The sequence below is a fragment of the Panthera pardus genome, unplaced genomic scaffold (assembly GCF_024362965.1).
Source record: "Panthera pardus isolate Hobbes unplaced genomic scaffold, ASM2436296v1 HiC_scaffold_27, whole genome shotgun sequence".
Classification (NCBI taxonomy): Eukaryota; Metazoa; Chordata; class Mammalia; order Carnivora; family Felidae; genus Panthera; species Panthera pardus.
In genome coordinates, this window is record NW_026526843.1 from 39,755,061 (window position 1) to 39,772,236 (window position 17,176).

Sequence of the window (17,176 nt, forward strand, 5' to 3'; positions counted from 1 at the left end):
GCACTTGAGTGTCCGTGACTGTTCCACTGGACTGGCCTGCCTCCTTACCGCCCCGCCCCCCAGGACAATTCCGAGGCCTGGACAGGTAGCACCTCTTAAAAATGTTTTCACTGGAGGATACACTAGCTCGCGCCGCCACAAACGGGAGGGAGTGTTCCCAGGAGAAGCTGGGAGAGGCAGACTCGACCTTTGCTCAGTTGGAGGGATTCCCCAGGACTCCCTGGGAGTCAGGCCACACCCAGCTGCTGCTTGTGTTGGCGGTGTCAGCTCTGGAGTGGGGTAGGTGTGTGTGTGTGTGCGTGCGTGTGTGTGCAGGCGCTCACACGCACTTGGGAGTCAGCGTCGGGGGGAGGGGTGGGAGGGAGGAGGTGACTGGAAGAAACCATTCCGGAGCTCTCTGGCACCCTCTTCAGGCCACACACGCTCACTGCTGCTCCTCCCAGAGTGACTAAATTCTGCCATCTGACCCTCTGTTTGGGGACCTCAAAACCCACCACCATTCCCTATGGGCTGCAAGCTCTGTGGGCCAGGTTGCTGCTAAGTCTGTTTTTATTTCATTCTATTGTATCTTGTTTCCATTTTAACCGTTCTTACGCGTACAACAGTGGCGTGAAGTACCTAACATTCACATTGTTCCACAGCCACTGCTTGCCACTGTCCATCTCTAGAACTTTCCCATCTTGCCAAACTGAGACTCTGTACCCAGTAAACAGTCACTCCCCATTCTTGACCCCCCTCAGCCCCTGGTAAGCACTACACTACTTTCTGTCTCTAGAATTTCACTATTCTAGGGACCTTATATAAATGGACAGTATTTGTCCTTCTGTGTCTGGCTGCGTTCACTGAGCATAATGTCATCAGAGTTCATCCATGTTGTAGCATGGATTGGAATTTCATTTTAAAAAAGTTTTTTAAAAAGTTTATTTATTTATTTTGAGAGAGAGAGTGAGCCTCGGAGGGGCAGAGAGAGAGGGGGAGACAGAGAGAGAATCCCAAGCAGGCCCTGTGCTGCTCCGCTGGCAGTACGGAGCCTGATGCAGGGCTTGAACCCATGAACCATGAGATCATGACCTGAGCTGAAATCAAGAGTCAGACGCTCAACCGAGCCAAACAGGCGCCCAGGAATTTCATTCTTTTTTTTTTTTAAGGCTGAGTGAAATTCAATGTATGTGTAAACCACATTTTGTTTATCCACTTGTCCTTTGAGAGACATTTGGATTTCCACCTTTTGGTATTGTGAACAGTGCTGAATGCTGTGAATATGGGTGTACAAGAATCTGTTTCAGCACCTTTGGGAAAAGTTCCTCGCTTGCCCCCACTCTGTTGCCCACAATCCTCAGCAGCAACTCTGGCAAACCTCTCTGGGCTTCATTTTTTATTTCTGCCCCGTGTAGTTATGGCCATATTCTCTCTCCTTGAGGACGTGTCAGTCTTTGGTTACCATCTTCGTCAGCTTTCCGAGGAGTGGGACCACAGCTTCAGTGGCCTTGGTACAACCAATGGGGGACAGTGAAGTGCAGTTGGTTAAAGGCTTGGGCTCTGAAACAAGACTGCAGGAGTTTGAATCCTGGCTTGCTCCTGTGAACCTCAGGCAAGCTACTTGGCCTCACCATACCTCAGTTTCTCCATCTGTAAAGTGGGAACAGTAATAGTAGTATCCATCTCAAGAGATTATGATGAATCATATACACAGAATCATCAGTACAATCTCTGGTACCCAGTAAATGCTAAATAAATAGGAGCTGTTATTATTAAGTCCCCTTTATCCCCCACTACCTCTTTGAAAAACTAATCAAAACAAAACACTCAAGGAGCTAGTGGGACTCACCTCAGTGTGTTTTCCAGGGTGAGTTGGTGTTGAATTTATAGACTTCCCTCTCCACCATCCCCCACTCCTTTCCCTGTGTTGATAGTCAGCTAAGACTGGCACCCCTCCACTGTTGTGAAATGCTTTTGTGAAGTTCATGTAAACAATATAGGGGCTATAGAAATTGTTCTCTTCGCTCCTGCAGCCCAGCACATTGTAGCCATTGTGTGGTTGATAACCTGGAGGTCCTGTGGGGCTCCCGCTCAGGCCAGATATGGCTCAGGAAAGCTGCCAACCTCAGCTGGCTCTAAGAAACCTCTCTTCCCCCTCCGGAACCTGTGACAGAGGGAACACATTGTTTATGACTTCCAGGCTGGGAGAGAAGAAACTAAGCCACCAGGCGCAGTTGATTTCGTGCTTATCAGTAAAGATAGCCCTCTCTAGTTAGTCCTGTTGGTTAAAGCGACATATCAATAGGGCCTATTAATAGAGTCAAAACCATCACTGTAGTCTCCTGGGCCGTTTTCCAAACATTGAGCGTCTGTGACAAACCAGGTGCTACGGCATCCAGAGATAAGCAGAGTAAGATCCCTGCCCTTTGAGGCACCCAGACCAAGAAAACGTAACTCTCAGACTTCTCCAAGGGACTGTGAAGAAGGACTCCCTAAATCCTCCTGGAGGAGCCAGGCAAGAATTTACAGATTTTGTCTTGGCTCTTGAAAACTAAGTTTGTCAGACTGAGAGGCATGGCAGGGAGGATAGCGCATTCTCCAAGGGTATGTAACATGTGTGTACTGAGGGCCAAAACTGCTGCTGAGGGCTGAGACTCACTGAGGGACCTGCCACTGGTTGGCTGTGGCCAAAGTGTGAAGAGCAGATAGGGTGGGAAGCCAGGACATGGGCAAGGGAGCAGGGCCCAGAGCATGGAGAACAACTTTCTTATTGTTGACATTTTCTTTGTTTTGTAAGAGTTTGGGCTTTATATTACAGGGTTTCCAACTGTGTTTCCTGGAGTATGAAGGTTCCACAGAGAGGCCTCCAAGGGGCTATTCCAGTAGCTGCCAGCAGTGAGAAAGGAGGCAGGTATGAGGAGGATGTTGGGTGGATGGTGCTATAGGATCTCCATGGCTCTCCAGCTAGAGTAGCTCCACATTTACTTGTGTTAAAAAGCTTCGTTTGTTTCAAAAAGCATTTTTTTAGTGTTTATTTATTTTTGAGAGAGAGCAAGAGACAGAGAGTGAGCAGGGGAGGGCCAGAGAGAGAGGGAGATGCAGAATCTGAAGCAACCTCCAAGCTCTGAGCTGCCAGCACAGAGTCCAACCTGGGGCTCAAACCTACCAACTGCGAGATTATGACCTGTGCCAAAGTCGGACACCCAACCGAAAGCCACCCAGGCGCCCCTCACAAAGTGTCTTTTTTTAAAATGCCACTGTTTCGTTTGTTTGTTTGTTTGTTTTAATATCACCCACAGGGGCGTGTGGGTAGCTCAGTCGGTTAAGCATCTGACTTCAGTTCAGGTCATGATGTCATGGTTCCTTAGTTCAAACCCTACATCAGGCTCTCTGCTGTCAGCACAGAGCCTGCTTTGGATCCTCTGTTCCCCGCCACCTCTCTGGCCCTCCCCTGCTCATGTGCTCACTCTCTCTCTCTCAAAAATAAACAAACATTAAAAAAAAAAAAAGACCACCTACAAACAAGTTTGAAAACTGCTGTGGGCAATAGGCAGATATCAACAGATTTGGAATAAGGGAGTTGATATATTCATCCTATATATTTTTCATGTTTCCTATATATATTTGATTTATCACATATCTAAGCCTTGAGCACTCCACTGTTTAAAGATCACAAAGATGAGAAGGACCTTGCAAAGCTGAGAAGGAGCAACTGGTGTGGTAGGAAGAACCAAGCAAGTGTAGAGGGGTCCCAAAAAAGAAGTGAAGAGTTTCAAGGAGTGAGTGATCAATGCAACAACTGGTGCTGACAGGCCTAGTGCATTAAGAACAGACAACTGGCCATTGGACTTGGTAACTTGGAGGAAACTGGGGACCTTGACAAGAACAAGTTTGGTGAGTTGCAGCCTGGCCCCTGGGGGCCACCCTCGCTCAAAAGCACACTTGCAGCAGTTTTGGCTGGGCCTTGCAGCCAGCCAGGCCAAAGGCCAGTGCCTCCCCCCAGTGTACTTACAGCAAGCACAGCCCTGCCCAAGAAGGAAACTGGATGCAGCCCACAGAGGGGATGACCCTGGAGCCTCTGGCTGTGATGTCCAGGGGAGTATTGTGCTTCTGAGCCCCCAAACAACATCTCCTACCTAAGGCCCCTCCTTCAAGAGTAGGAGATCTAGGAGCACGTGGGTGGCTCAGTCAGTTGAACGTCCAACTTCGGCTCAGGTCATGATATCACAGTCTGTGAGCTTGAGCTCTGCGTCGGGCTCTGTGCTGACAGCTCAGAGCCTGGAGCCTGGTTCAGATTATGTGTCTCCCTCTTTCTCAGCCCCTCCCTCACTTGCACTCTGTCTCTCTCTCAAAAATAAATAAACATTATTTAAACATTTTTAAAAAGGAGTAGGAGATCTAGCTGAACTACTTAATATGTAAAAACAACACAGAGGGTCAAGCAAGTTGAAGAGACAGATGAATATGTTCCAAAAGAAAGAATAAAACTTCAGAAAAAGAACTAAATGAAACCAAAATGAGCAATCTACCTGATTAAGGGTTCAAAGTAATGGGACACCTGGGTGGCTCAGTCGGTTAAGTGTCTGACTCTAGATTTAGGCTCAGGTCATGATGTCACAGTTAGTGGGTTCGAGCCCCTCCCCCCATACCAGTCTCCACGCTAGGCCTGCTTGAGATTCTTTCTCTTGAGCCTCCCCTGCTCGTGCTCTCTCTCTCTAGAAATAAATAAATAAAGTTAAAAAAAAAGCTCAAAGTAATGGTCATAAAGTTGATGAGAGCTCAGGAGAATGGGTACACACAGTGAAAACTTTAACCAAGAAAGCACTGATGAGAGCTAAAGAATACAACAACAAAAATAAAAAAAATACACTAGAGTGAATAAATAGCAGATTAGATGATACAGAAGAATGGATCTGCAATGTGGAAGACAGGGGAGTAGAGATCAATCAAACTGAAAAGCAAACAAAAAAAATGTTTAAAATGAGGATAGTTTAAGGGACTCCTGGGACATCAAGCATATTAACATTTACATTAAAAGGGTCCCAAAGGAGAAGAGACAGAGAAAGGGGGCAGAAGAATTATTTGAAGAAATAACTCTGGAAAACTTCCCTAACATGGAGAAAAAAACAGACATCCAGGTCCAGGAAGCACAGAAAGTCCTGAACAAGAAGAACCCAAAGAGATCCACACAAAAACATATTATAATTAAAATGTCAAAAATTAAAGATAAAGAGAGAATCTTAAAAGCTGCAAGAAAAAGCAATTAGTTACACATAAGGGAACCCCATAAGACTTTCGCAGATTTCTCAGCAGAAATTTTGTAAGCCAGAAGGGAGTGGCATGATATGTTCAAAGTGCTGAAAGGAAAAAAACTTACAATCAAGAATACTCTACCTGGCATGGGCGCCTGGGTGGCTCAGTCAGTTAAGCATCTGACTTGGGCTCAGGTCATGATCTCACAGTTCATGGATTGGAGCCCCGCATTGGGCTCTGTGCTGACAATTCAGAGCCTGGAACCTGTTTCAGATTCTGTCTGTCTGTCTCTCTCTTTCTCTCTCTCTGTCACTCCCCCATTCATGCTCTCTCTTTCTCTCTCTCTCAAAAGTAAATAAACATTAAAAAATTTTTTTTAAAAAGAATACTCTACCTGGCAAGGTTATCAGTCACAGTTGAAGGGGAGATAAAGAGTTTCCCAGACAGACAAATCTAAAGGAGGTCATCACCACTAAACCAGATTTATAAGAAATATTAAAGGGACTTCTTTAACGACAAAAGAAAAGGCCATAACCAGAAATAAGAACATATATCAAAGAAAAAAACCTCATTGGTAGAGGCAGACATATAGTAAAGGTAGTATATCAACCACTTATAAAGCTAATACGAAGGTTAAAAGACAAAAGTCACGAAATCAACCATATCTACAATAATCTGTTAAGAGATGCACACATACAAAACGATGTAAAATATGACATCAAAAACATACAACATGGGGAAGGGAAGTAAAAGCGTAGTGCTTTTAGAATGTGTTCAAACTTAAATGACCACCAACTTTAAGCAGACTGTTATATACATAGGTTGTTATACACGGACTTCATAAGAACCACAAACCAAAAATATATAATAGATACACAAAAAATAAAGAGAAAGGAATCCAAAGATAACATTAAAGAAAGTCATCAAATTGCAAGGGAAGAGAGCAAGAGAAGAACTATAAAAACAACCAGAAAACAATGAATAAAACGCCAATAATTACATACCTCAATAATTATTTTATTTAATTTTAATTTTTTTAATGTTTATTTTTGAGAGAGACTGATTGTGAATGGGGGAAGGGCACAGAGAGGGAGACACAGAATATGAAACAGCTCCAAGCTCTGGGCTGTCAGCACAGAGCCTGACTCAGGGCTCAAACCCACAACCTGTGAGATCACAAAACTGAGCCAAAGTCAGATGTGCAACTGACCGAGCCACCCAGGTGCCTGCATACCTCAATAATTATTTTAATTGTAAATGGATTGAATGCTCCAATCAAAAGACATAGGGTGGCTGAATGGATTAAAAAAAAAGATCCATCTATATGCTGCTTACAAGAGGCTCATTTCAAATCTAAGACACATAGACTGAAAGTGAAGAGATGGAAAAAGCAATCCATGCAGATGGACACAAAAAGAAAGCTGAAGTAGCAATAGTTACATCAGACAAAATGATTATATGTATTTTTATTTTTTAAATATGTATTTATTTTGATAGAGAAAGTACGAGCAGGGGTGGGGCAAAGAGAGAGGGAGAGAGACAATCCCAAGCAGGCTCTCCACTGTCAGCACAGGGCCCAACTCTGGAGCGGACTCGATCTCACTGTGAGATCATGACCTGAGCCGAAATCAAGTTGGACACTTAACCAACTGAAATACCCAGGTGCCCCTAGACAAAAAGAAGGGCATTACATAATAATAAAGGGATCAATCCAACAAGAAGATATAACACTTGTAAATATTAATGCACCCAACATAAGAGCACCTAAACATAGAAAACAAATATTAACAGACACAAAGGGAGAAATGGACAGTAATATAATAACAGTAGGAGAATTTAATACCCCACTTACATCAATAGATAGATCATCCAGACAGAAAATTAATAAGGAAACATTGGCTTTAAACAATAAACTAGACCAGATGGACTTAATAGATATATACAGAACATTTCATTTAAAAACAGCAGAGTATTGGGGCACCTGAGTGGCTCAGTCGGTTAAGCAACTGACTTAAGCTCAGGTCATGATCTCGCTATTTGTGAGTTCAAGCTCTGTGTTGGGCTCTGTGCTGACAGCTCAGAGCCTGGAGCCTGCTTCAGATTCTGTGTTTCCCTCTCCTCTGCCCCAACCTTTGCTTGCGCTCTTTCTCTGTCAGAAATGAATAAATGTTAAAAAAAATTTTAAAAACAGCAAAGTATGTATTATTTCACTTATATGTAGAATTTAAGAAACAAAACAAACCAACAAAGAAAAAAAGAGACAAACCAAGAAACAGACTCTTAACTATAGAGAACAAATCGATGGTTGACAGAGGAGAGGTAGGTGGGGGGGATGGGCGAAACAGGTGAAGGGGATTAAGAGTACACTTATCCTGATGAGCACTGAGTATTGTATAGAATTGTTGAATCACTATATTGTATACCTGAAACTAATATAACACTGTGTTAACTATAAGATTTTTTAAATAGTTAATTTTAAAAAACGGCAGAATACACATTCTTCTCAAGTGCACATGGAACATTCTCCAGGATAAATCACAAGTTAGGCAACAAAACAAGTCTCAATAAATTTAAGAAGACTGAAATCATATCAAGCATCTTTTCTGACCACAACATTATGAAACTAGAAATTAATTACAAGAATAAAAACTGGAAAAAACACAAAATGTGGAGACTCAACAACATGCTTTTAAATGACCAAAGGGTCAATGAAGAAATTAAAGAGGAAATAAAATACCTTGAAACTAATGAAAATAAACACAACACTCTAAAATCTTTTTTTTAAATTTATTTATTTATTTTGAGAGAGAGAGAGAGTGAACAGGGAAGGAACAGAGAGAGGGAGAGACAGATTCTATGCAGGCTTCATGCTATCAGCACAAAGCCCCATGCAGTGCTTGAACTCACAAACCATGAGATAATGACCTGAGCTGAGTCAGACACTTAACTGACTAAGCCACCCAGGCACCCCCTAAAATCTTTAAGACACAACAAAAGCAGTTCTCAGAAGGAAGTTTATAGCAATACAGGCTCACCCCAAGAAACAAGAAGAATCTCAAGTAAACAACCTAACCTTATACCTAAAGGAACTGAAAAACTAAAAATGAAATCCAAAGTCAATAGTAGAAAGGAAATAATAAAGACCAGATTGGAAACAAGTGAAATGGAGAAAAAATAGAAAAGTCCAATAAAACTAAGAGCTGGTTTTTTGAAAAGATAAATGAAATTGATAAGCCTTTAGCCAGACTCATCATGAGAAAAAGAGAGAGAGCCCAAATAAATTAATCAGAAATGAAAGAGGAAAAATTATAACCAATACCCCAGAAATTCAAAGGATCATAAGAGATAAAAAATTATAGGCCAACAAATTGGACAACCTAGAAGAAATGGATAAATTCCTAGAAACATACAATCTTACAAAACTGAATCAGGAAGAAGTGGAAAATCTGAACAGATAGATTACTAGCAATGAAATGGAATCAGTAATAAAAAAAACTCCCAACAAACAAAAGTCCAGGACCAGACAGCTTCACAAGTATATTCTACCAAACATTTAAAGAAGAGTTAATACCTGTCCTTGTCAAAGTATGGCAAAAAATTTAAGAGGAAGGCATGCTTCCAAACTCATTCTATGAGGCCAGGATTACTCTGATACTGAAACCAGAGAAAGACACTGTAAGAGACGAAAGGAAAGAAGGAAGGAAGGAATGAAGGAAGGAAGGAAGGAAGGAAGGAAGGAAGGAAGAAGAGAAATTAAGAAAGAAGGAGAGAGAGAGAGGAAGGAAGGAAGGAGGGAAGGAAGGAAGGAAATTATAGGCCAATATATGTGATTAACATAGATGTAAAAATCTTAACAAAATATTAGCAAGCTGTATTCTAACAATACGTTAAAAAGATTGTTCACAACAATCAAGGGGGATTTATTCCAGGGATGCAAAGATGACTTGATATCCACAAATCAATCAACATGATACACCACATTGATGCAACAAAGAATAAACATCATGATCATCTCACTAGATGCAGAAAAAGCATTTGACAAAATCCAACATTGATGCATGATAACAACCCTCAACAAAATGGTTATACAGGGAACATACCTCAACATAATAAAAACCTTATATGACAAACCCACAACAAACATCATACTCAATGATGAAAAGCTCAAAGCTTTTCCTCTATAATTGGGAACAAGACAAGGATACCCAGCCTTGCCATTTCTATTCAACATAGTATTGGAAGTCCTGGCCACGGCAAGTAAAGCAAGGAAAAGAAATAAAAGGCGTCCAATTTGGAAAGTAATAAGTAAAATTGCCACTATTTGCAGATGACATGATACTATATATAGAAAACCCTAAGGCCTCAAAAAAAGCTATTAGAATTAATAAATAAATACAATAAATTTTCAAGATACAAAACCAATACACAGAAACCTGATGCATTTTTATATACTAATAATGAAGTAGCAGAAAGAGAAATTACAATTGCCATTTACAATTGCATCAAAAAGAATAAAATTCCTAGGAATAAATTTAACCAAGGAGGTGAAAGACCTACACTCTGAAAACTATGACATTGATGAAATAAATTGAAGACAACAGAATAAATGGGAAGATATCCCATGCTCATAGATTGGAAGAATTAATATTGTTAAAATGCCCATACTCAAAGCAATCTACAGATTCAAAGCAATCCCTATCAAAATACCAATGACATTCTTTCCAGAACTAGAACAAATAATCCTAAACTCTGTATGAAACCACAAAAGACCTTGAATAGCCAAAGCAATCTTGAGAAAGAAAAACGAAGCTGGACATATCGTGCTGTCAGATTTCAAACTATACTACAAAGCTATAGTAATCAAAACATTATGGTACTGGCACAAAAACAGACATATAGGTCAATGGAACAGAATAGAAAGCCCAGAAATAAATCCACACTTACATGGCCAGTCTATGACAAAAGGGGCAAGAATATATAATGGAGAAAATACAGTCTCCTTAATAAATAGTGTTGGGAAAACTGAACAGCAACACCCAAAAGAATGAAATTGGACTGTTTTCTTACACCATACCTAAAAATAAACTCAAAATAGACTAAAGACCTAAATGTGAGACCTGAAACCATAAAAACCCTAGAAGAAAACATAGGCAGTAAGCTCTTTGATGTTGGTGTCAGTGATATATTTTTTTGGATTTGTCTCCTCAGGCAAGGACAACACAAGCAAAAATAAAAAAATGAGACTAAATCAAATCAAAAAGCTTTTGCATAGTGAAGGAAACCATTAATAAAATGAAAAGGCAATGTACTGAATGAGAGAATATATTTGCAAATGATATATTTGATAAGGGGTTAACATCCAAACTATATATAGAACTCATCCAACTCAATATCAAAAAAAACAAACAGCCAATTAAAAAAATGGACAGAGGATTTTAATAGTTTTCCAAAGAAGACATCCAGATGGCCAACAGACACATGAAAAAAAGCTCAACATCACTCATCATCAAGGAAATGGAAATCAAAATCACGAGATAACACCTTACACATTGAAATGGCTATTATCTTTATTTTTAAAAATTTTTTTAAATTTTATTTTTCATTTTTAAAAATTTACATCCAAATTAGTTAGCATATAGTGCAACAATGATTTCAGTAGATTCCTTAGTGCCCCTTACCCATTTATCCCATCCCCCCTCCCACAACCCCTCCAGTACCCTCAGTTTTTTCTCCATATTTATGAGTCTCTTCTGTTTTGTCCCCCTCCCTGTTTTTATATTATTTTTGTTTCCCTTCCCTTATGTTCATCTGTTTTGTCTCTTAAAGCCCTCGTATGAGTGAAGTCATATGATTTTTTACAACTTTTTAATGTTTATTTATTTTTGAAAAGGAGAGAGACAGAGCGTGAGCGGGGGAGGGGGAGGGGCAGAGAGAGAGGGAGACACAGAATCTGAGGCAGGCTCCAGGCTCTGAGTTGTCAGCACAGAGCCCGATGCAGGGCTTGAACTTACAGACTATGAGATCATGACCCGAGCCGAAGTTGGACACTTAACCGACTGAGGCACCCAGGTGCCCCTGAAATGGCTATTGATCAAAAAGACAAGAAACAAGTGCTGGTGAGGATGTGAAGAAAAAGGCACCCTTATGCAGTGTTGATGGGAATGTAAATTGGTGCAGCTATTCTGGAAAATACTATGAAGGTTCTTCCAATAAGATTCAGCAATTCCATTTTTAATTATTTATCTCAAGAAAACAAAGATACCAGGGTGCCTGGGTGGCTCAGTCGGTTAAGCGTCCGACTTCAGCTCAGGTCATGAACTTGCAGTTTGTGAGTTTGAGCCCCGCGTCGGGCTCTGTGGTGACAGCTCAGAGCCTGGAACCTGCTTCTGATTCTGTGTCTCCCTCTCTCTCTGCCCCTCCCCCACTCACTCTCTGTCAAAAAATAATTAAACGTTAAAAAAAATTAAAAAAAGAAAAGAAAGACACCAATTTGAAAAAATTATGTGCATTCCTATGTTCAGCACAGCATTCTTTACAATAGCCAAGATACAGAAGCAACCTAAATGTCCACTAACAGATAGAAGGATAAAGAGGATGTGGTAAATATACAGAAGGGAATATTAGCCATAAAAGGCAAAATCTTGCTGTCTGTGACAACACAGAAGACCTAGTGGGTATTATGCTAAGTGAAATAAATCAGAGAAAGACAAATACCATATGGTTTCCCTTCTATGTGGAATATAAAAAACAAAGCAAATGAACAAAACAGAAACACAATCACAGATACAGAGAACAAACTGGTGATTGCCGGAGAAGAAGGGGGTGGAAGGAGAGACAAAATTGGTGAAGAGGATTAAGAGGTACAGTCTTCCAGTTATAAAATAAATAAGACGTGGGGATGTAATGTACAGCATGGGGAATGTAGTCAATGATATCTTAACAACTTTGTATAGTGACAGATGGAACCAGACTTATTGTGGTGACCATTGCATAATGTATATAAATATTGAATCACTAGAGGCGCCTGGGTGGCTCAGTTGGTTAAGTGTCTGGCTTCGGCTCAGGTCATGATCTCGCGGTTCACGAGCTCAAACCCCCCGCCCCGCAATCAGGCTCTGCGCTATCAGTGTAGAACCTGCTTTGGATTCCCTGTCCCTGTCTCTCTCTGCCCCTTCCCAGCTCACACACTCTCTCTTTCTCTTAAAAATAAACATTAAAAATAAATAAATAAAGGGCACCTGGGTGACTCAGTTGGTTGAGCTCTGACTTCAGCTCAGGTCATGATCTCCAGTTCATGAGTTCAAGTCCCACATCCACTCGATACTGTCAGCGTAGAGCCCGCTTTGGATCCTCTGTCCTCCTCTCTCTCTGCTGCTCCTCTGCTTGCACTCTCTAAAAAACAAATAAACATTAAAAATAAATAAACAAATACATATATACATACACACAAACTTAAATAAATAAATAAATAAATAAATAAATAAATAAATAAATGAATATTGAATCACCATGTTGTATACCTGGAACTAATGTTGCATGTCAATTATTCTTCAATTTTGAAAAAAAGTGTTACAAAATAGTTTTGGTGAAGAGGTGAGAATGGAACGTAGATGGGAATGAGTTGAGGAATGAACATACATTCAAAAAACAGGAGTGCATGGGAAGTGAGACATTGAAATGGTGTGTATAGACAATTCTTTAAGTTGTGTTTTGTTTTGGAGAGGAAGGTGGCAATGAGTTCAGTCTGAGGCAAGTTGAATCCAAAGTACCTTTAAGGCATCCAGATAAAGGGTGTCCAGTTAGGGCAAAGATGTACAGGTCTGGAGATAAGGAGGAAATTCTGGCTGTAGCTACAAATTTGTTTGTCAACGCATTCAACAGGTAATTTTTGAAGCTAGAGGGACTGATGAAACTGGAAGGAAGAGGGTTAAGGTGGTGCATAAAGCTACAAATAATTTGGTCAGGAGCAGGTCGGAAATTGAGGAAATTCCTGGCTGGTGGCCTAATAGGTAGTTAGCTTGGTTCTGTTTTAAGAGACAAAAAGCTGGTACATGGAAGACGGATAGGAAGACATCTCGAAGACCTCACAGACCAAGGAATCCTATGGTCAAAGTAAGTCTAAATGGGCACTAATTGTTGACATTTTATCATCTGAAAACGGTATGAACAAAGGCCATCCACTCTAGCAAGGTACTGAATTAACCACTCCAATTTCGAAAGCAAATGTACATTCTGACACCATTTATTCAAAAGCAAATTTACATTCTGACACCGTTTATGTAAAATTAAAAACATACATCTATGTTACATAATGTTTATGGATATACACTATGTAGTGAAAGTACAAAAACATAAATACGACACACCCTCACCAACTGCCAACTTTAGAACAATGGTTCCCAATGGGGAAGACAGAAGAGGCATGGGATGGAAAGTGTTGGCTGTTTCTGCAATGTTTTAATTTTTTTTTAAGGATTGAAGGTAAAAATGGCAAAAAATGAATATTAACTCTGACTCATGGCTGCATAAGGTGTTCATTGTAATGGTCCCAACTTCACTGGGTTTTTATGCAGAATGAGTTAATTCATGGAAGGTATTTTGAATAGGACTGATTCCTTACTGCACTCAAATAGAAAGTATTAGAATCAGCTATTGTTGGGGCACCTGGGTGGTTCGGTCTGTTAAGCGTCTGCCTTTGGCTCAGGTCATGATCTCACAGTTCATGAGTTCAAGCTCCGTGTCTGGCTCTGCACTGATTATGTAGCCTGCTTGGGATTCCCTCTCTCCCTGTCTCTGCCCCTCCCCTGCTTTTGCTGTCTCTCAAAATAAGTAAATAAACTTAAAAAAAAAAAAGGGAAAATCAACTAGCTAAGCAGTGGACCTATCAGACCTTCTAGCTGGGTTTCCCTTGAACTTCTTTTTTTAAATTTTTTTAATGTAAATTATTTTCGAGAGAGAGAGACAGAGTGTGAGCAGGGGAAGGGCAGAGAGAGAGAACGCAAAGCAGGCTCCAGGCTCCAAGCTGTCAGCACGGAACCCCACACGGGGCTTGAACTCACGAACCGAGAGATCATGACCTGAGCTGAAGTTGGATGCTTAACCAATTGAGCCACCCAGGCACCCCTCTCTTGAACTTCTTAGTATATTAAATTTAAATTCAGACTACCACAGCCTGTAGGGGCATCTCTGCCAGTTTAGAAGATTGGTAATCGCAGGAACCTCACTTCTATGGCCGAGGACTAGAAGTGTCTTATTAATAAGCCCAGCACAGACAGACTTGCAGCCGGAAGGGATGAGTGCATCCTCCAGCAGGTTATCTGCCAACATCTGTTGACTGGCTCACAGAGCCGCCCAAGTTGGCAGGTCCCTGAAAGATTCTCTAATCTTTCTATCTTTAGGGATTCAAAAACTAGGGTCCCGGGAGGGGACAGGACTTGTCTAACATTGACCACTCAGTGGCAGGGAACAGAACAAGGGGTTCCCAACTTTTCTGTACAGTCTACATGCTTTTTTCCAGAGATCACTCTGCCTTCCTGGCCCTTCCAACCTGGGAAACAAGGTTAGCTGGGATGCAGCTCCCTTCAAAAACAATTCATCTCTTCCATGGAATCCCCCCTTGGTCCAGAGAGGTAATGCGAGCCTGTGATGGTCCTGTTCTTACAGCACACACCACTGACATTACCGAATGGCAGGCCTGGCTGCCAGGGACGCCAGCTGGAAACTTGGATGGATGGAGAATGATTCTAATGTGTGGCCGGGTGCCAGAGTCTTCAGTTCTAGAATGATCAAATCAAGCATTGAAAGGCTACTCACAGGGGCGCCTGGGTGGCTCAGTCAGTTAAGCCGCCGACTTCGGCTCAGGTCATGATCTCGCGGTCGGTGAGTTCAGGCCCGGGGCCGGGCTCTGTGCTGACAGCTCAGAGCCTGGAGCCTGTTTCGGATTCTGTGTCTCCCTCTCTCTGACAGTCCCCCGTTCATGCTCTGTCTCTCTCTGTCTCAAAAATAAATAAACGTTAAAAAAAAAAAAAAAAGAAAGGCTACCCACAATGCATACAGAGGTGAAGACCCTCACAAGAGGTGGGGGTGGGGGCAATGACAAGCCAGAGAGCCCCCATCAAGGCCTAAGAGCAATGAAGGCTGGCTGGGACATAAGGCTGGAGGGGAGAGGAATTGCTAAGGAGACAGGAGAGGAGCGCTAGGAAGCTGCTGAAAGAATATGATGGGGGATAAGGGAGGGAGTAGGTGGCGACTAGAGAGAGTGAGCTACGCCAGGAGGTTATTAATTATTCCAAATTCACCTTTCCTCAGAAAGGATTTCAGTCGGTTTGAAAGGACACACAAGGTAGGCCAGGGCAGCATAAATTAAAGATAGAAAAACAAGGGTGGGCAGAAAGCGGAGCCAAGAATAAGGGTAGAAATATATACCATAAAAGCCTCTGCTCCCACGAGGGGTGGGCCCAAAAGCTGGCTATAAGCTTTCTAGCAGCCAACAGGAAAGGGGAAACCTTGTTGTTGCACAATTCACAATGTCCAGGAGATAAAAACAAACTCATTGCTCAGAAGGGCGGCTGTTCTTAGTACCCAGATCAGACAGGAATTCCTCTTGGGGGTCCTCAGACAGGATGCTGTGGGATACAATGAACGACATCCTTGACAACATCCTTACAATAGCGGTAGCAACGAGTTTCAAAGGGCTGTTTTTCATAAGGACCCTCAGGATCTACTGCCTGTATCCCACTGCAGCCAGGCAATTAGAAGCTAAAAATAGCATGCAAAGGTGCAGAACAGTACATCTAGTATGTTCACACTGGTGGGAAAAAAGAGGGTTATATATAGGCATACATATGCATAGAACTCTTCTGGAAGGGATAAATTGGTAACAGCGGTTGCCTCTAGGGAGAGGAAGTGGAGGACTGTGGACTGTGATGGGGAGAGATTTCCTTTTCGTCCTATACCATTTTGTACTGTCCGGATTTTTGTTAACCATGTCTTATCCTTTCAATAAAATTTAGTTACTATTTTAGTTCCTAAAATAAAAATGACATTCAGCAGGCAGAGGGTCATCTGCATTTTATCTCAGAGCCACAGCCAGGCTGAGGATGCCCGAAAGTTCTTGATGTTTCAGGAGAGAAGGAAAGTAATGTTTATTGAGCAACTCCTGGGTGCCCAGGGCTTTCATTTCCATTAGCTCATTTAATCCACACAATAATCCTGGGTGAGAAATCTACCTCATGGACAATCAACTCTGTTTCCTTGGAGAGGACACAGGAGTTAAACTGCTTATTTTTCTTCCTGCTATTGATTTGTAGGAGAGATGAAAAACAAAACAAAACTGGGGAGAAAACAGCGCTATGGGGAATTTAAGATAGCTGTTGCACAGGACACACTTACACTGTAAGATTATTCATTGTTTATCTGAAATTCAAACTGAGCTGGGCGTCCAGAATTTTTTTTTAACTTTTACAAAATTGACATAAAATTGACCTCTAACATTCTGCTAGTTTCAGTTGCACAACATAATGGTTCAATACATGTTGTGTACTGCAAAAATGGTCACCAGAGTAAGTCTAGTTAATATCAATGTGGTATATTCTTCCATGTTTAAAAGAATTTTTAGATTTTTTAAAGTAAATATATTTTAAAGTAAAAGTATTTTCATGTTTTTTAAATCCACTATGCCAATCTAAGGCTTTTCATTGGTGTATTTCAACACTATACACCAAATGTAATTATTTGCTAGATATGCTGGAGAGCAAGACCACCATTTTATTGTTCTTTTCCTGTTTGTTCTGTTTTTGTTGTTGTTGTTTCTTTTCCCTAACTTCCCATGTGCTGCCTTTACCATTTTTAGGATTCTATTTTCATTACAGGCATATGTCAGAGATATTGTGTGTTCAGTTCCAGACCACTGCAAATTAAGCGAATATCACAATAAAGCGAGTCA